Here is a 17052-nt window from a genome sequence, read left to right as displayed (position 1 = left end):
ACATCATACACAATGGGAAAGACTTAAAGCTTTTCCCCTAAGATCAGAAATACCTGCTTTTATAGGGCAGCTGGTTGGCTCAGTTGGTTAGAGCACAGTGCTCATAACACCAAGGTCGCCAGTTCAATTCCCACATCGGCCAGTGAGCTGTGCCCTCCACAACTAGATTGAAAACAATGACTTGACTTGGAGCTGATGGGTCCTGGAAAAACACACTGTTCCCCAATATTCCCCAATCAAAGAAATTTAAAAAAAAAGAAATATCTACCTTTGCCACTTCTGTTTGACACCATAGTGGAAGTTCTAGCCAGCAAATTAGACAAGAAAAAAATAAAAGGTTACCAGGCTGGAAAGGAAGAAGTAAAAGTATCTGTTCACAGATGACGTGACTTTATATACAGAAAACCTTAAAAATACCACAAAAACTGCTTTACTAATAAACAAATTCAGCAAAGTTGTAAGATACAAAATCAACACAAAAAAATCAGTAGCATTTCTATACACTAGCAATGAAAACCACAAAACATTGCTGAACTAAAAAAGACATTTAAAAAAATGGAAAGACAGCCCATGTTCATGGATTGAAAGATTTAATATTGTTATGAGGAAAATACTCCTCAAAGTAATCTACAGATTCAGTGCAATCCCAATCAAGGTCCCAATGGATTGCTCTTTTTTTTTTCAGAAATAGAAAAATCCATCCTAGAATTCGTATTTCTTCAAATATCTACACAAACAGCCAAGAAGCACATAAAAACATGTTCAACATCATTAGCCATCAGGGAAATGCAAATCAAAATCACAATGAGTTACAACTTCATACTCATTAGGATAGCTATGATAAAAAAAAAAAGTGGAGGGGGCAGCCGGATGGCTCAGTTGGTTAGAGCGCAAGCTCCTAACAACAAGGTTGCTGGTTCAATTCCCACATGGGATGGTGGGCTGCGCCCCCTGCAACTAAAGATTCAAAATGGCAACTGGACTTGGAGCTGAGCTGCGCCCTCCACAACTAGATTGAAGGATGACGACTTGACTTGGAGCTGATGTGTCCTGGAAAAAACACACTGTTCCTCAATATTCCCCAATTTAAAAAAAATGTTTTTTTAAAGTGGAAAATAACAAGTATTGGTAAGGATGTGAAGTAATTAGAACCCTTATGCATTGCTGACAGAGATATAAAACGTTTGCATCTACTGTGGAAAACAGTTTCGTTGTTTCTGAGAAAGCTAAACATAGAATTACCCTAAGACCCAACAGTTCCACTCCTAGGTATATATCCAAAGAAACTGAAAGCAGGGACTCAAACAGATACTTGTACACCCATGTTCACAGCAGTAGTATTCACAATAGCAAAAAGGTAGAAGTGACTCGTGTCTATCAACAGATGAATAGATAAATAAAATATGGTGTATTACTCAGCCTTAAAAAGGAAGGAAATTCTGATCCATGCTACAGTAAATATGAACCTCGAAAACACTATGTTAGGTAAAATAAACCAGCCACAACAGTTCAAATATTGTGTAATTCTACTCTTAAGGTATCTAGGACACTCAAATTCAGAGACAGAATGTAGAATAGAGGTCACCAGGGGCTGTTGGGAAGGGATAATGGAGAATTATTTTTAATGGGTACAAAGTTTCTCTTTGGAATGATGAAAAAGTTCTGGAAATAAATAGTGGTGATGGTTATACACTGTGAATGTATTTCATGCCACTGAATTCTACACTTAAAAATGGCAAATTTTATGTTATATGTATTTTGCCTTTAAAAACACAAAAAGAAAATCAAAAGCTAAAGGAGAAACTCAGAAAATATATCTCAACACATAGGATAAAGGCCTGATTTTCTTCGTATACCGAAAGCTTTTAAAAGGGGTGGCCGGTTGGCTCAGTTGGTTAGAGCTTGGTGCTGGTAGCACCAAGGTTGCTGGTTCAATCCCCACATGGGCCACTGTGAGCTGTGCCCTCCTTCAAAATAAATAAATTAAATAAATAAATAAAATGTATATATTCTTTTTTAAAAATAGCTTTTACAAAGTCATAAGAAAAAGATAAATAGAAAACTAGGCGAAGGACAAGTACACACACACATACACCAAGGAAATACATGGGACTTAGCATATTAGAGAGAAGCTTAGCTTTACACATGATAAAAAGATTGTGTTAAAATATAATGAGATACCACTCTTTTCCTATAAAAATGGCAATATCAGAAACTTTGATAATACATTGTTTTGGCCAGGTTGTGGAGAAATAGGCAGTCTCATGTTTTTTTGTTGGATTGTAAATTAGTATAACTTTTGGAAGGCAACTTATCAAAAATTTTTAAAAGTACATATGCCTTTCTTATTAGTAACTGAAAACCCAGCTCCAATAGGCTTAAACAATAAAGAGGATTTATTGGTTCATACAGCTGCAAATCCCAGGGGATGAGCAGGCTTTGCAGTTGGTTTGATTCCATGGATCAACAATATCACCAAAGGCCTAATTTCCTCCCATCTGTCAGTTCAGCCTTCCAGTATGAGCTTCATCGTAAATTTGACTCCCTTCTTGGTAGCAAAAGGGCTACAGCATTTGAGGGCTTTACATCAGCCACACCACACTGGCCAAAAGAAGAGACAAAGCTGGCTTCTGTTGTCTCTATCAAAAGAGCAAAGAACAAAAACAAACAAACAAAACCCTCTTCCCCCAAATACTTCAACACACATCCTCTAACGTTTCATTAACTTGAATTTGGGCACTGGCCCATTCCTGAACAATCCCCTTGACAGGACAATGGTGTCCATTATTGGCTGAGGCCTGGGCTGCCTAAACCAATCACTGAGGCATGGGGGATGGGGTACCCCATTGGGTTATGCGGGTGGTGCATCCTGCCAAAAGCCGAGGGGGAGATCAATTCAACCCTTTCAAACTTTATGACTGCTACAAGTGGGGAAGGCAGGAATGCATGGGTGGCAGGGAATCCCGTCAGCCATGGTATACTTTGACCTAGAACTGTACTTTTAATACTTTATCCTACAAATACAATGGCACGTGTATACAATCACGTATGTTCAAGGAGACTGTGATAACAGGATATTGGAAACAACCGAAATGGCTGGGACTGTTCAATAAATTGTGATGTAGCCACAAGAAAGAGTAAGGCAGCTCCTAAATGTATTGACATGACACAGTTGCAAAGATACAGTAAGTGAAAAAAGCAGAGTGAACAACCTGCTACCATGTGTGACAAAAAGGGAGAAAAGATAGATATATAGATATAAATATATTTAAATGAAAAAAAGGAAAGTAAACTTCCATTCTCATCAGTAAACCAGACTAGATGGAGATATCAAACACATGTGCACACACACATACACACCCATTTATACTTGCATATCCATGATTTGTATAGAATAGATCTGGAAGATACTCACAATAGTGGTGGTCTCTGGAAAGGGAGCCAAGGAAACTAGGGTATAGGAGTAGGGGTAGCATATAACTTTCATTGTATATCTTTTTATATTGCCTGAATTTTTTTTACCGTGTATATATTTTTAGTTAACAAAAGTATTTATTAATTGTAGGTTTCTATTTTTAACACATCACATTGTCAGACATAAAAATATTTGTTAATAGTCAGCAAGAATGTTGGGAAACAGGCCTTCGTATATATTGTGTGTGGTGTATAAATTAATACACCCTCTTTGGGAGGCAATTTGGCAGTATCTAATCTTGCACGTAGCACTTAGACAGCTAGGATTTTTATCCTACTGGTACGCTTATGTATATTGGCAAAGGTGCCTAAACAAACATATGCCCTGGGATCAATGTATAAATTATATAAATGTCTAACCACTATGCCGTACACCTGAAACTAATATAATTTTGAATGTCAATTGTAATTTAAAACAAAAAATAAACATATGTACTGCAGTAGTGTTTGTAGTAACGAAAGACTGAAAACCATTTAAATATCCATCAACAGCAGATTAGTTAACTAAATTATAACATATACATAAAACAGAAGTTAAATTTAAGAAGCTAGAATTCTATACAGCAATGTAAAAGAGCTATTGATATCTTCAACAACACAGATGAAGCTCACAGACAGTGTTGAATGAAAGAAGTCAGAGGCAGAAGAGTACACACTCTGTACAGTTCCATTTATATGAAATTCAAATACAGGCAAAACAAACCTATGATGTTAGAAGTCAGAATGTGGTAAATCTTTGGGAGTGGGGTGGCACGAGGAGCCTTTTGTGGTGCCGGAAATGTTCTGTATTTTGACCTACGGGAAGGTCACAGATGTACACATATGTAAAAATGGACACTTAAGAGTCCTGCATTTTACTGTTAGGTTGGTGCAATAGTAATTGCAGTTTTTGCAATTACTTTTAACCTTTTAAACCGCAGTTACTTTTGCACCAACCTAATAAATGTAAGTTGTTCCTCAATAAATTAAAAAATGAAAAGGCGTAAGGTCAATTACTTAGTGATATGGAATGAACTGCAAGATACATGTTTAAGTGTGTGTGGAGATCTACCTATCACCATCCATGTGTGCGTGCACGCGCGCGCACACTCGATGCGCTGGCAGAAAAGTAGAGAAACAGTAAAGAGCCATAAGTCTACTGGGCAAGTGCTGGAGCCGACTTGTGCTCTCACGGCATCTGATCCCTGGAGGCCTGCAGCCTTGGTTGTACAGGCCTCATGCTTACAGGTGATGTCTCACTGGAGTTCAGGGGAAGAAGAGAGAAAACAGTGGGGCAGTGGTACTGGAAGAGAAAGCAGCTGAGAGTTGATGAAACAGGCCAGTCTTCAAGATTCAGGAATCCCAAGCAGGAAAAAGAAAACAAAGAAATCTCCATCCGGACACACTGTACTGAAACTTGAGAACATCAAAGAGAAGATCTCAAAAGGAACAAGAGATTGTCTATTTATGGAAGTAACAGTACTGTACCCCCTTACCCCTGCTCCCCCACCCACACCAAGGTTATTCAGAAGCAAATATCGAACATCACGGCATTTCATTTCATTCATAAATATTTTGGTATAGATACTACCTATGATTTATCCTTGCCCCCCATAAGAGGAAAAAAATAGAACCTGGACCTAAAGCTAATCAGGCCTCTGGATCTATCTAATCAATCTTCGGGAAACACAAGGTACAGGAACACCACAGGACTGCAAGCACTAAATAAAATCTACTCTGTGGGAAGCACTATAGGACAAACAACCAGGTTTCTTCAATAGGAAGGAAGGAAGGAAGGAAGGAGCACCTAGAGTAAGAGATTTAAGAACCACACCAGCCAACTGCAGTGTATAGTCCTTATTTGGATCCTGATTCAAGCAAACTAAAACAAACACAGACAGGAGACAATCAGGAAAATTTGAACAGTGACTGGTACATTTGATGATATTAAAGAATGGATAATTTTCTAGAGGTGGTGGTTTTGTAATATTTAGAAAAAGTCCTTATATTTTAGATATATACCAAAATATTTATGAATGAAATGAAATACTGTGATGTTTGATGTTTGCTTCAGAATAATCTTGGTGTGTGGGTGACGGAGCAGGGCTTAGGGGTATAGTAAATGACATGAGATTGGCCATCAGTTAATAATCACTGAAGCCTGGTTACAGGCTTCATACTATTTTATACTATTTGTATAAAAAATAACGTATTCACATATATGCTTATATTTGCATTGCTTATATGGTAGTTCACATAAAAATTGTTGATAGGAATTGCCTCTCAGTAAGGGAACCTGGAAACTGGGGAATAGAGATGGGCCACTCTTCACATACCCTTTTGAACTATTTGAATTTTTTACCTTGTGTTTGTAGTACCTTAAAAATATTTTCTCAGTAGGCTAGGAATAAGAGAATTTTATAACGTGCTAAAGAGAATATAGAAAACAGCTGTGATCATCAAATAGTGACCTACTAGTGGCATTCACCTTCAAGTCAGAAGTAAAAAACGGTCACCTGTTTTTACAACTATTGGACACTTAAGCACTTACTCAGCAGTGCTCTGCAGGTTCTAGTCAAAACATTAAGACAAAAGAAGATAAAAGTTACAAATGTTGTAAGGGAAGAGTCATAAAATGGCCTTGTTTGTATGTGATACATAGATAATCTAAGAGTATGAAAATTAAACAGAAGAGTTTAGGTTTTAAATCAATAACTCTCTATAGAAAAACAAGATCCAGTTATCCAAATGGAGAAGAAAGATCCCATTCACAGTAGTGAAGAAAAAAAAAAGATGGGAATAAACCTAACAATTTAGAATAAACCTAACAAGCATTTACGTTAAAATACAAAATATTACCAAAGGCTACAAGTATGAAGATAGGAGAAATGGATAGATGTACAATATTCCTGAATGAGAAGTTTCATAATTGAAAAGAATTTCAAATAACTATAAATTCCTGTAACAATCTCATTGGGATTTGGGGGATAGGGTGGGAGTACTCGACAAGCTGGTTCTGAATTTCATCTGGAAGAATATACAGAAAGAGCCAAGAAACTTCTAAAAGAGAGACATGAGGGAAGATCTGCCTACCAGATATAAAATTATTCTGTAAAGCTGTGATATGGTTCAAGAATACACAAATAGATCAATGGAATTGAATAGAGAGGCAGTTACATATGGGAATTTAAATACAGCATTTCAAATCTCTTCTGAGACATCATGAAAAATACACTGAAAATAATACATAAATTATGTATAAATCCCAAAAGACAAAAAGTTGCAGGGGTTCTCTAGATGCAGGAAAGCCACTTAGAAAATGGTAGCTGAAATAGTAGCTGGGGAGAAACGTTGCTCTAGTGCAGAGAAGGATACAGATGAGAAGGGGCCATTTTACCACTAAAACTGTGGAAAGCTCCAGGACCCAAGATACCAGGTACAGCAGAGGATTGGCATGACACACGAGACTGAAAAGAAGAGTTTAATTGAAAGTTTGTACATGAATATTTGGTAAAAAAAAATCTTACCCTTTCCTGTAATCAGGAAATGCAAAATAAAAATGAAATACCATTATTTGCACATGTAGGTGGTAAAAAAGTTTTTAAATTGATAAAGTATTGATGAGGGTATTGGGTAAACTGGTACCTCATACACTGTTGGGTTGCCATGTAAATTGCAGTGGCCTTTGTGGAGGAAAATTGAGCAATATCTGTTAACATTTTAGATAGGTAAGAATGCATCCTTTCTTTCCAGCAACCCCCCCTTCTATTGACTCTATCAAGAAATATTAGCACAAATATTCAAAGATACAGCGATTTTCATTTCTGCATAATTTGTAATAAAAATTGGAAACCTAAGTGTTCATCAGTAGGGGAACAATTAAATCAGTTATGGCATATCCATATGATAAAGTACTGTACAGCACAAAGAATGTCAGAGCTGTACATTTTTTTTTGAGATCTATACATACTAACATGGAAATGTCTTCAAGGACGATAAGGTGATATGCTTAACGATTAAGTTACAGAAAAAAAATATTACAGAATGATTCCAATTGGCCAAAAAGAAAACAGACTTTTCCATGTGTACGAGCGTATGTAGGTATCCGCTCAGACTTTTACTATATCTCTACATGTCATATGCCAATATGTTTGCAAATGCATAGAAAATGTGTACGATACACACCAAACTGCTTACAGTGACTTCCTCTGAAGAATAAATTTAAGGGTTCAAATATTTTGTTTTCCATTCTATTCACTTCTACAAGTGTCTGGTTTTTAAAGAGGACAGATGCTCAATCAGAGAGTTGAATAAGTGTCACATTGATGCAGATGATACTCAAATCTATCTTTAGTGCTGACTTTTCTCCTGAACTTCGATTCTGCATTTAGTTAACTCCCCGGTAGCATTTCCATATGTTTTGCCACCATTTCAAGCTTATATCTAAAATAAAAGTCATTATCAGAATGTTCAGATAGTACTGTCCCTTAAGCTTGAAGCCTTGGAGTAGTCGTCTTACACCCTTCCCTCCCGTATCGGGGTGGGGGAAAATCAGCAAGCCCAAGGGTTTTTCCCTTCTTGTTAAGTAATACCATACACGGCTGTTTCCTCTCTATTCTTTGCCACCCTAATTCAGACCCTTCACTCAACAAGTATTTCTTGAGCCCATATTATGAATGCGCTGGGCAGTGTTAGGTGCTGGGAACAGGGCAGAAAGACGGACTTACATTGTAGTGAAAGGGAGAAATAATGTACAGGTCAAAATCATTATGCAATAATATTGGTAACACTTTCATAATGTTTATCCTATACCAGGTGCATACTAAGCTCTTCAGATACGTGAACTCACTTAATATGAATGACCCTAGGATATAGGCACTGTCTTTAATCCCATTTTATAGTTGGGGAAACTGAGGCTCATAGCCCTTGAGTAGTTTAAGGTCATATCTATAGCTAGTAAGTGGAGGAGTCAAGATTTGAACCTGGGCAGCCAATGTTATAATAGTTTGTCCTCTTAACTGTCACGCTACGTTGCTTCTTATGTAAGAGCCTCACATAAGGGTAAGGGCTCTGGGAGAACCAAACAGGGTGCTGTGTTAGTAACGTGGGCAGTAGGCACTAATTTAAAGGATGGTCAAGAAAGGCCTCTCTGAGAGGTGATTTTTTTTTTTGTGTGTGGAAGAACTCAAGCATTTTCTCACCCTGGGTTTTGCTAATTGCACAGACGTCATGCAGTTGGTTTCTCAGTTATTTCCTGCAAACTGGCAGCTGGATCCAAAGACTAAATCAAACTCGGGCTCCATCCCTTTGGTATGACCATAGGATGGACATAATGTTTGATGTTTCTCTATATAATCTTAGAAGCTATTGATGCTTTAGTGTCTATATCTATTTACCGAGAGTTGCAAAGTGGTGATATTCTAACTTTATTATATCTTTTCATTCATTGAAATAGTTTTGTAAAAAGTCATGTCCCCTCATCCTACTCTTCTGTTTCCCCGTTCATCTCGAAAAGGCAGGAATTTGCTTGGTTCTCTCCCCTTTTTGCTGAATTTTCAAGGTAATAATTTGGTTCCCTATCATGAGAGGTGATGTTTGAGCTGAGAAATAAATGACAAGAAGGAGCCAGGTATTCAGAGACCTGCAGGAAGACTATTTCAGGCGGGGATCGATACAGAGGCACTAGAGGCGGCCAGTTAGCTCAGTTGGTTAGAGCGTGGTGCTAATAACACCAAGGTTGCTGGTTCGATCCCTGCATGGGCCACTATGAGCTGCATCCTTCTTAAAAATAAATAAATAAATAAATAAATAAAAACAACAAATATAGAGTCACTGAGGAAGGAGCAAGCTGCATTTAGTTCAGGGAACACGGAAGACCAGCACAGCCATGTTACTTTCACTCCTGCCTGTGGAACTGTCTTGTTAGAGACTAAATGTAGCCACCTAAAATGCATATGTTGAAACCCTATCCCCCAACGTGATGGTATTAGGAGGTGTAGCCTTTGGTGGGCCATTAGGACTAGACGAGGTCACGAAGGGGATTAGTGCCCTTATAAGTCATGACAGAGTGTACTGCTTCTGCTCTCCACCTGGCAGAGGGCCCTCACCAGATCTCAACCATGCTGGCGCCTAGCTCTTGGAATTTTAGCTTCCAAAAACTGTAAGAAGTCAATTTCTGTTGTGTATAAACCACCCAGTCCATGGTACTTTGTTCTAGCAGACTGAACTAAGACATATCTCTGAAGTCCATTACTGTCTCCTCCATTCTTACTACCACCCCAAATTAGTCTGGGGTCTCATCTTCTCCCCTGAACCACTGCAGTTGTCCAGCTGCTCTCACTGCCTCCAAACAGCACTTCCACCCAGGTCAGTGAACTCCTTACTCACCAAAAGCTTACAATTCAGTGGATAATTCTTTCTGGTGGAAATGTATCTATAATTTTATAACAGATGTCATTGCAAAATAAGATTTATTTAATGGAGGGGAGTGTTTGCTGAACATCAAAGAGCACAGGCTTTGTAGTCAACCCTGATTTTGAGTCCCAGCTCTGACACTTGATAGCTATGTGACCTACAGAAAATTATGTGACCTCCCTGAGCTTCAGTTTCCTCATCTATTAAAAAAAATAATGATGCTTTTAATATTGTTGTGAAAATTAAATGAGGATATGTATTCTCATTTGAGATATATAGAGGGTGCCAAAAAAAAAATCTAAAAACATTTTAAGAAAGGAAAAAACTGTATTAAAATTACGCTGATGGTAACCACTTTGAGCACCTCTTGTAATTGCAGAAGTCAAACGTGACTTGTATCCATCTTTTCTTATCAGTATCTATTATTATAATTAATAGTTTTTTCCATTGTGTATTCGTTTTTTTGGCACCGTGTGTGTGTGGAGAGCGCCAAAAAAATGTATACACATTTTAAGAAGGAAAACTGTATTAAGATTGTAATAATATATACCAGTAACAAAAGATGAATACAAGTCACATGTGACTTCTGCAACTACAAGACGTGCTCAAAGTGGTTCCCATCAGCATCCAGACACTTCTGATTACAGCAAACTACAGCTTGAGTAACGTTGACCAGTGTCCACTTGTATACATTTTTTTGGCACCCCCAGTATATATATAATAGAGACTGAGAGAACAGATTATATATATGTGCGCGCATATATTACAGTGCTTGGATCATAGTAAAGGCTCAATAAAGAGTAGTTTTGTTAATGTTTTAATGACTCCTTACACCATGCCTCTTGCAGAAGCTCCAGTTTCAGTGGTGCATTCCACCTGCCTAAAACCTTGGTCACTGCCAAGAGCCGTCCTAGAGCCATTTGAGAACATCCCAAACCTAAGGACCCCACTGGGATCTGAGAAGAGGAACTTGACACCACACCCCTCTAGCCTCGCAGAGTCCTGGTGACAAGCCTGTCTGGAAACCAGTGAGGCCCTTGGCTGATCACAATACCTCGCAGTGACAGAACGCTTTGCACACAACATGTGCCTGATCACGTCCTCTCTAACCTCAGTGAGCCTCCTGGTTACTTACCTTTCTCTTCATCCGGATCAGTAGTTCTCCCAGTCACCAGATTCAGTGTTCCTGTCTCTGGGACCCCTGCCTCCACATCCTCTTTCTTCCTGTCTGCTCCCAGAGTCCCAGAACACTGCTAGAAGGAGAACCCAGCAGACCAGTATGAATTCATGCTGTCTAATTTCAACTTGGCCCTCGCAGCTGCTCAGCAACCCTTCCACTTGTCTCGTACATTCCCTGGCACTGGCCCCACGGAGGCTGTTCCACACCTTCCTCTTCTCAGATTCCAGCTCCTGTTCCACTCCTTCAGACCAATACACATACTTTCATCAGATGCATGGCAACTGAGTAACACTGTTTTAAAACTGTTTTATGGGGAACTTAAAATGTACAAAAGTAGACAGGATAGTATAATGGATCCCCATTTACCACTCAGCTTCAACTGGCATCATCTCTTGGGTACTCTTGTTTCATCTGTTTCTCCCTCCCATATTGTTTTGGAGCAAATCCCAGATGTGACATCATTCCATACCTAAATATTAGGTTGGTGCAAAAGTAATTGTGGTTTAATATATTGGTTTAATATACATATGTATTGTGGTTTAATATACATACTAATATTTCAGTATGTATCTTTAAAAGCATCTTTGTATTAAAAAATGCCTGCTGTAATACCATTAGCATATATAAAATAAACAAGCAATAATCCCTTAATATCATCAAATACCAAGTCTGAGTGTTTAAATTTGCCATCGTTTCATAAATGTCCAAAGAATTTTTTTATAGCTTTTTAGTTTGAATCAGCCTCCAAAGTCCACACATTGTGATTGGTGGATATGTATTATATGTCACTTTAAAACTAAAGGTTCCCCTTCATCTCTTCCTTTCCTTACAATTTTTTGTTGAGGAAATCAGATTGTTTTTCAGTAGTTTCACACAGTCTGGGTTTTGCTGATTACATTTCCGTTGTATAGTTTACATGTCTCCTTGACCTCTGTTTGTGGTATATATTGGTAAAATCAATAATATCTATACAATGCATCTTCGATTTCATTGTCCTGTTTTCAGTGGTGTGAGGAAATTGTCCATGGGACCAAAGAAGTGGAAGGATTCTGGCTTGGAGAGTCAGTCAGGAGGGAACTAGGACCTCTTTATCAGGACTGAAACAGATGGTTGGGGTCAAAGCTCAATAAATAGTAACAGAAGGCCAGGCGAGATAGGACGGGTGAGGGGCCATGCAGTGTCAGATTTCCCCTCTGCTGGTGTGGCGCGGGATGGGCGGGGGAGGAGCGGTCGGGCCGAAGTCAGAACTGGACAAGGAGAGGTGGCACTTGAGCAGCATCTGGGATTATTTCCCAGGGGATTACTCTTACTTGCTCTACCCTCTTTTCTAAATATATCTTGTTCATTCCCACCTCTGTGCTTTGGCCCAGGGTATTTCCTCCTCTTGGAATGTCATCTCCTTTCACTCCCCCATCTAAGTCCCACTTATCGTTCACAACCAGTGCAAGTTCCCTCTGTTCCATATTTTTGCTTGTAGAGTCATAAAATTTTTCTGAAAGGATAAATAAGAGATCATTGATCGCTTTCCCAGGAAGGGAATGGAACTGGATGGCCAGAGGACAGAGCTGGAAGGGAGAAAGATAGTATTGATTTGTTGCAGGAGGGACAGTTAATCTGATGAAAGTACGTAATCCAACATCTGTAGAAATAAAAGCAGGGAGATTGGAATTTGTAGTTGGAGGAGAAAGAGGAAGGTGTGGAACAGCCTCCGTGGGGCCAGTGCCAGGGAATGTACGAGACAAGTGGAAGGGTTGCTGAGCAGCTGCGAGGGCCAAGTTGAAATTAGACAGCATGAATTCATACTGGTCTGCTGGGTTCTCCTTCTAGCAGTGTTCTGGGACTCTGGGAGCAGACAGGAAGAAAGAGGATGTGAAGGCAGGGGTCCCAGAGACAGGAACACTGAATCTGGTGACTGGGAGAACTACTGATCCGGATGAAGAGAAAGGTACAGTAACCAGGAGGCTCACTGAGGTTAGAGAGGACGTGATCAGGCACATGTTGTGTGCAAAGCGTTCTGTCACTGCGAGGTATTGTGATCAGCCAAGGGCCTCGCTGGTTTCCAGACAGGCTTGTCACCAGGACTCTGCGAGGCTAGAGGGGTGTGGTGTCAAGTTCCTCTTCTCAGATCCCAGTGGGGTCCTTAGGTTTGGGATGTTCTCAAATGGCTCTAGGACGGCTCTTGGCAGTGACCAAGATTTTAATCAGTAGCCATGTGACCTTCAGCAAGCTATTTCCTTCTTTGAGCCTTGGTTTCCTCATCTATAAAAATGGAGAACTACCAACTTCACAGAGCAGATGTGCAGATGAAGTCAAATAATGTGGGTGAAAGCACCTAGCCCAGTGGTACATGGTACTGTTTGCCCTCAGCAGGTGAATATCCCCGAAGCTGATGCAATGTTAGGATAAATATGTGCTCACTTTATAGACGAGCACAATGTGACTGTCAAGAAAATCCTCATTTCTTACTCAAGCATTATAGAATTGGATATTGGAGATGTGTCCCTCCTAAGAAAGAAAAACAAAACTTTCCTAATAGGCTGAGGTGAAAGCTTTTGGTGAAGAGATATAGTAGGAGTACTGACAACAGCAAACACTTACATAGTACTTACTCTATGCCAGACACTGTTCCAAATACATGTTACCTGTCACTACTGTAGTACACAGATATGGACCTCAAAGGAAAGAGAGGGCCTAGAGACAAAAATGTGTGAGTGGTAAGTTTTCTGAGATTGTTTTTAAGTTTCATCTGCATGTGGGTGGTATTGGAAGTCATGGGCATAAATGACAGTGTCTAGAAGAGAGTTACATGTCCAAGGAGAGCAAGCCTAGGGCTGAGTCCTGAGGAATTTCATCATTGAATGGCTGGGGAGAAAAGGAGGAGCCTGGAAAGGAGACTGAGAGGAATGACCAGAGATGTCAGAGGACAACCAAGAGGAGCGATGGATCATAGAAGCCGAAGTATGAAATGTAGTTCAAGGAAGAAAGCATCGTGGGTGTCCACTGTGGCTTGAGTGATCAAGCAAGATGAGGACTAAAAGTATCCATTGGACTCAGTGACTCGGTGGCCAGTGATGACCTTATCACCACAGAGTGAGGGGTTGGAAGTCAGATTGAAGTGTGTTGTCAAGGGATGAGAAAGAAGGAAATGGAAAGGAGTAGTTATTTCAAGAAGTTTAGTTATAAAGGAGAGAAGGGAGTTAAATTAAGTAGTAGCTAGAGAGGGATGTGAACTCGGGGGAAACTGTTTTTGGAAAAAGATACTTGCGTATATTTAAATGCCAATGAAAAAAATCTGAGAGGGAAAGACTGAATAATAGGAAAGAGGAAGGACAATTAATAGTGTAAGGTTTCTGGGAAGGTGTGAGGGGATAGGATACAAAGCCCAGTAGGAAAAAATGAGAAGTGGAAAAGGAGGTAGGGAGAGGATTTGTGCTCATGTGAACAAATATGTAGATTTCATGGTGGGAAATTGGGATAAATTATATAATTTGCGCAAAGCATTTAGCATATTGCCTGGCAGGTTAGTTTGTATCAGAAATGGTAGCTATGGTTATTGTTATTGTTATACCCCTGCTTGAAACTTTCTTACATTTTAGGCTTTGGGCTATTTAAAATGAGCCGGTATACTACTATTAATGCTGTACATTTGAAATTGTATAGATCAAGTTCATTTACATCAAGGGTTACTTGAACTTTTTGATTCCTCACCTCCATCCTCTCCAGGATTTCTGGGTAGTTGCTGGTCCGCTGATTTTGATAAGACAGAAAAAAGTTGTACATTTAAGATTAGTGCACTTGATGCACTTATCTATATGCATTTTATGCGTCCCCATAACTTTCAGTGTCCACCAGAGCCCCTATGGATGTCAACTCACCCACAGAAAAATGACATCGAAAGCATCCGAAAGGGTTCCATTCAAGGGCGAAAGTTTCTTTGTACTTCAAATCCACAGAATGAGAGCAGAGATCCGAGTGAGAATTGTTCACTTTCCTGGAGGTCCAGGAGGTCCCTTTACCTTTGATCTGGGAAGGATCCCTGGACTCATCCCCTAGGACCCCCTAATCTTACCTCCACCTCCAGATTCTCAGCCACACTATGCTATGATCCTCACCTTCGCTGCCCCTTCTCCCACCCCCATCTCCCCCTACCTCCCAATGCAACTTTCTGTTCCTTGAGTCTGAACTAATAGGAACAGGGGCTAGAAAATAACTTGAGATCATCTGAGGTTTGGTGAACTTCCTGGTTCCGTGTTTCTTGGAGTTTGAATTGCCCAGATTCTGGGCCATGCTGTTGAGTATTTGACTCTAGGGAGACTCAAAAAAGAGTCTCCTCTGATTAAGAATCCACATTAAAAAAAGAAAAGACCTATAGTGCCCTTTTAACTCTCTTTTAAATCATGTTAAAAATCGTTGATCTAGAATTTCGGGCTACTCCCAATCTATCTGCACTGCACTTTTTTGTCCCCTCCCTTGAACACACCCTCCTATACGTTAGTAGTGGTCACAAACAGCAGAGGGACTAAACTTGGAGAGCATCTGAAGAGGAACACTTAATTTTCACTCTCAATACTTCTGCACTGAGTCTTCTACAGTGACAATGTATTATTTTTAGAATTCAAACACAAAAAGTAAAGTAAAACAACCCATGGTTCTCCATGTCTTCCATACCCATCCATACCAAATTTCTCATTCTTCAAATTTCCATTCAAAATGTATTTCTGACCCTTCACATTTATGGTCAATTGATTTTCAACTAGGGTGCCAAGACCATTCAATGGGGACAGAAGAGTCTTTTCAAAAAATGGTGCTGGGACAACTGGATATTCATATACATAAACGTAAAGTTGGACCGCCCCCCCCACCATGTCACATACAAAAATTAATTCAAGATGGATCAAAGTCCTAAATGTAAGAGCTAAAACTATTAGGTTGGTGCAAAAGAAATTGCGGCTTAAAAGGTTAAAAATAATTGCAAAAACGGCAATTACTTTTGCACCAACTTAAATAAAACTCTTGGAAGAATACATAGGAGCAAATCTTCATAACCTTGCAAGAGGCAATGGTTTCTTGGATACAACCTCAAAAGCACCAGAAACTGAAGGAAAAATAGACAAACTGAACTGTATAAAAATGAAAAACTTTTGTGTATCAAAAGACACCATCAAGGAAATGGAACGACAACACACACAATGGGAAGAAATATTTGCAAATCATGTATCCGACAAGAGACTGTCTCCAAAATGTTTTAAAAAGTCACAACTCAATAAAAAGACAAATACCCTAATAAACAAATGGGCAAAGGTGATGAATAGACATTTTTCCAAATAATAGACACAAATGGCCAATAAGCACATGCAGACATGCCCAGTGTCCTTAGCCCTGAGGGAAACACAGATCAAAGCCCAGCGAGATCCTACTTCACACCCTAAGAGGGCTACAGGGAAAAGGACACGCGTTACTGCGGCTGTAGAGACACTGGAACAGCTGGTGGGTATGGAACTTGGTGCGGCCTCTTTGGGAAACAGTCTGGCAGTTCCTCAAAAGGTTAAAGTTAGTACCTGAACCAGCCATTCCACTCCTACCTGGTTTCCCTGAAAATAAGACCTAGCCAGACAATCAGCTCTAATGCGTCTTTTGGAGCAAAAATTACTGGAAGACCTGGTCTTACATTAATTTTTGCTCCAAAAGACGCATTAGAGCTGATTGTCTGGCTAGGTCTTGTTTTCGGGGAAACACGGTACGTATATATCCAAGATAAATGAAAACATATGTCCGCATAAAAACTTGTAAATGAATGTTCATTCGTAATAGCCAAAAAGTAGAAACAACCCAAATGTCCCTCAGCTGATGAATGGATCAACACAATGCACCCCCTCACAAAGTGGAGTGAAGTACTGATACATGTTAGAACATGCGTGAACTTTGAAAGCATCATGCTAAGTGAAAGAAGCCTGTCACAAAAGACCACACAGGATATGTGCAGAGTAGGTAAATGCAGAGGCAGA

At 39.5% G+C, this 17052-nt stretch overlaps 1 protein-coding gene and 1 non-coding gene across 4 annotated transcripts in view; both read left to right on the top strand.

The window, feature by feature from the left end:
• The window catches only part of ZMYM3 (zinc finger MYM-type containing 3), a 72398-nt gene that overhangs the window by 17552 nt on the left and 37794 nt on the right, over positions 1-17052 (top strand). The gene's annotated exons all lie outside the window — the stretch shown is intronic.
• TRNAI-AAU (transfer RNA isoleucine (anticodon AAU)) lies at positions 9144-9217 on the top strand. Its single transcript has one exon. It is a non-coding gene; the product is annotated as a tRNA-Ile (tRNA).

Source organism: Rhinolophus sinicus, chromosome X, assembly GCF_036562045.2.
Source record: "Rhinolophus sinicus isolate RSC01 chromosome X, ASM3656204v1, whole genome shotgun sequence".
Taxonomy (NCBI): Eukaryota; Metazoa; Chordata; class Mammalia; order Chiroptera; family Rhinolophidae; genus Rhinolophus; species Rhinolophus sinicus.
Note: the sequence above shows the minus strand (reverse complement) of the source record. Positions and strands in the feature narration are given on the sequence as shown.